The sequence below is a fragment of the Melopsittacus undulatus genome, chromosome 13 (genome assembly GCF_012275295.1).
Source record: "Melopsittacus undulatus isolate bMelUnd1 chromosome 13, bMelUnd1.mat.Z, whole genome shotgun sequence".
Classification (NCBI taxonomy): Eukaryota; Metazoa; Chordata; class Aves; order Psittaciformes; family Psittaculidae; genus Melopsittacus; species Melopsittacus undulatus.
In genome coordinates this window covers 12,040,313-12,044,101 of record NC_047539.1, presented here as the reverse complement: position 1 = coordinate 12,044,101, position 3,789 = coordinate 12,040,313, and the positions used below count along the sequence as shown (strand labels likewise).

At 63.4% G+C, this 3,789-nt stretch overlaps 1 pseudogene; it reads left to right on the top strand.

Moving 5' to 3' along the window:
- The first annotated feature begins 861 nt into the window (after positions 1-861).
- On the top strand, positions 862-2,981 carry LOC117436937 (serine/threonine-protein kinase pim-1-like; annotated as a pseudogene).
- Positions 2,982-3,789: the final 808 nt, after the last annotated feature.

The following is a 3,789-nucleotide window of genomic DNA, read 5'->3' as shown; positions in this document are numbered from 1 at the left end:
TTCTAGAGTCTGTTTTTCATACCTGCAGTAGGAGTATCCTACACATGCACACACTAAGATCACAAACTCCAACTCTAGAATAAGTCAGAGGGCGGGGGGGGTGCAGCGGGACCCCCATGAGGGGCAGCGCGGGCCGGGGCCTTTCCTCACGGAGCAGCCGCCCCTCATGGGATCCCAGAGGCACCGGGTGGGCTGCGGTGAAGGGGCCTTAAAGCTCCTCCAGCTCCAACCCCTGCCCCGGGCAGGGACCCCTTCCACTAGAGCAGCTGCTCCAAGCCCCTGTGTCCAACCTGGCCTTGAGCACTGCCAGGGATGGGGCAGCCACAGCTGCTCTGGGCACCCTGTGCCAGCGCCTCAGCACCTCCCAGGGAAGAGCTTCCTGAGATCTCATCTCAATCCACCTCTGTGGACAGGAAAGGGAAAAGGGGATAAAATAAGCAGTAAAAATGAAGCCTCCTTTTGACTTCCCAAAGCCTCCGGGCTCACTTCTTTATTAAAGCCTCGTTCGCAGGGTCCCAAGGCTCAGGTTCAGTTTACAAAGGCTCGGCCGCGGGGATGCTGCGGCCGGGCGGGGGGTGCACGAGCCCGGCCGCGGGGCTGGGCAGGGCCCGCTCCGCCGTTCCACGGGCTCCTGCGGCCTGCGTGGACCAGAGCCGTTGAGAGCGAGGCTGTGGCGGCAGCGGCAGCAGCGGCTTTGGAGCGGCTTTGGAGCGGCTTTGGAGCGGCAGCGACTTCGGCAGCGACTTTTCCAGCGGCTTTTGAGCCGCAGCGACTTTGGCAGCAGCAGCAGCGGCAGCAGCACCCGGCGCGGGCGGCGGCAGCTCTCGGCGGTCCGGAGCCCTCCCTCCGCCGCTCCCCGCGATGGTGCCCCCCCGCCGGGGCTCGCGGCGCCGCTCGGCTCTCCCGGTACTGGCAGTGGCGGCGCTGGGCGAGCCGCCGCCGCTGGGTTCTGGCGAGGCAGCGCCGCCCCTGGCGCTCCCCGGCCCGCCCCCAGGCCCCGCCCCGCAGTCGCCCGGCAGCCGCGACCCCCGAGAGCCCTGCGGGGGTGCCGGCAACCGGCAGCGCGCTCGGCCAAGGTGCCCGTGGTGCTCCTCACACCGCATTGACCCGTCGCTCTATCTGCGCCCCGGGAGCGGCGGCGAGCGGCACGCCGCGGAGCCTCGGCCGGAAAGGCCGGGAATGATGCGGCTCCGCTCGGCCCGGAGCGGCCGCTGGGGGCCGGCGGGGACCCCGCGCGCAGCGACAGCGGCAGCGGCAGCGGCAGCGTCTCTCGCGTCGGGCATGACAAGGAGACCTTCGAGCGGCTCTACCGAATGGGACCGCTGCTGGGGAGAGGCGGCTTCGGCTCCGTGTACTCGGGGTCCGCCTGGGTGACAACACCCCGGTAAGGGGCGGGGCCGGCGGCGGGGCGGGGAGGCGGCGGGGCCAGGCGAGGCTCAGCCCAGCGCTGCTCTCGGCTTGCAGGTGGCCATCAAACAAGTGGCTCGGGAGCGCATCTCCTCGTGGGGCCAGCGGGTGAGTGCGCGGGGCCACCGGCACAGCGTGGGGCAGGGCTGGTGGGGGTGAGGCGGTGGCGCCGGGAGGGGGAAAGCGGGACAGCGCGAGGGGAGCGGGTGTGGAGTCCACCGGGGGTCACGGAGCATCCTGGGCAGAGGGTGCCTGGTACCCTTAGGGGCCGGCTAGGGGTGCACCAGAGCATCCTGGGGACTTGGGGGGGGGCACCTGGGAACAGTGGGGGCCGGGCAGGGGGGCATCAGAGCATCCCAGGCAGGGAGGCACAGGACCCCCGGGCCAGCATCAGCCCCGCTAACGGTGCCACGGTCACCCTGCAGCGCAGCGGCACCCGCATTCCCATGGAGATAGCCATGATGAGGAAAGTGCGCTCCGACTGCAGCACCATCATCCAGCTCCTCAATTGGTTTGAGCTGCCCGACTCCTTCCTGCTGGTTTTGGAGCGTCCGGAGCCATCGCAGGACCTCTATGAGTTAATCAGAAACCGGGGGTTCGTGCCCGAGTCTCCGGCGCAGGGCATTTTCCTCCAGGTGCTGAGGGCCGTGCAGCACTGCCACAGCCTCGGTGTCCTGCACAGGGATATCAAGTCCAAGAACATCATCATCCACTTGGTCACCGGAAAGATCAAGCTAATTGACTTTGGTTGCAGCACCCTCCTCAGGAACATGGTCTACACCAAATTTAGTGGTGAGCGCACAGCCCAGGGTGCTTCCAGCAGCAGGCAGTTTGGGAAAAGAGTCACGTGCTGGTGACAAAGTGGCAGGTCACACCGAGTGTGTCTCCCCACGTCCATGGGGCCACCGGTGCAGCCCCTGCATCCCTGGGGATGCGCGGCTGAGGATGCGGGAGCAGGCGGCATCCGCCTGATGAGCTGTTCCTGTATCCTGTTGTAGGAACACCTTTGTACTACCCGCCGGAGTGGTTCCTCTACCACTGGCTACCACGGCCGTCCGGCGGCCATCTGGTCCCTGGGCGTGCTGCTGTATGAGATGGTGTGCGGGGTCCTCCCCTTCCGGTGCTGCAAGGACATCACCAGCGGGCAGCTCTTCTTCAAGCGCCAGATCTCTGTTGGTAGGTACTCGGCTTGGCGGCAGCAGGGGGAGGTCAAGTTTTAGAGGGTGGCAGCTGATCTCCCTTGGTCAGCTGGAGGAGGTGGCACATGTCCTGCCATCCTGCTCTCCTCTAAACCGGATCATGGAGGAGGAGGTTTGGGTGCAGCTCTGAGCACACCCCGGCCTGGGCGCTGCGGACGGTGGCACAAGGTGGGCAGGAGCCTCCTGCAACTGAGTGGTGGTTCCCGGATGCTCCCCAGAATGCCAGGCAGCTCATCAGGTGGTGCTTGAACATGAAAGATTGGGCCAGACCATCCCTGGAGGATGTGTTCAACCACCCTTGGCTGCAAACATGAACTGCCCCAGGAGACAGCCACACTCCACCCTCACAGCCTGAGCCAGCAGCCGGGCAAGTAAGCCCGGGGTGCCTTCTGGGGGGAGCGTGGGGTTTGTGGGGTTTGGGGGTTTGGGAGGTTGGGGTTTTTGGCGAGGATTTGGGCTCTTGGAGGTTAGGATGGATTTTTGGGGCCTGTGGGGATTTTTTGGAGACTTTGAGGGTTTGGGGGTCGGTTTCTTGGGGGGACCTTGTGGGTTTTGCGGAGAGTTGGTGGGTTTGGGTGTTTTTGCAGTTTTGGGACCTTGGTGAGGTTGGGTGTTTATTGGGGGATAGGGTGTTTTGGGGGGACTTTTGCAGTTATTGGGGGGGTTGTGGGATTGGTTTCTGGGTTCTTTGGAGGGCAACAGGTGTCAGAGGGACACCTCGTAAGAGTTCATTCTGCTCTTGTAGCTGAGGCAGTGGTTAGGTTCGGCTCTAGTCTGAGGATAAAGCTGGTAACACACGGATTGTGTAGTGTTTCTGATTAGCACTTCCCCTGAGCAAGGCTGATTCAGTCTCTCATGCTCTGCAGTGAGGGCAGGCAAGACCTAATAGCAAAGCAACAGACAATGCGGCTACTGCAAACACCAGCCACAAGAACTGCAGCTACTCCAACACCAACCACAACCACTGCGATGACACCAACCATGGCAACAGGCACCATGACTACTCCAATGGCAAGGACTGTCACTACAGCTGATACGACTCCACTGACAAGCACTGCTGCTATTCCAACAAGGGCAAAAAAAAGCAGTACGGCTACTCGAAACTCAGTGACGAGCAGTGAGGCTTCTCAAACCCAAGCCACAGGTACTGCAGGTACTAGAAGTACAGAGACAGACACATTGG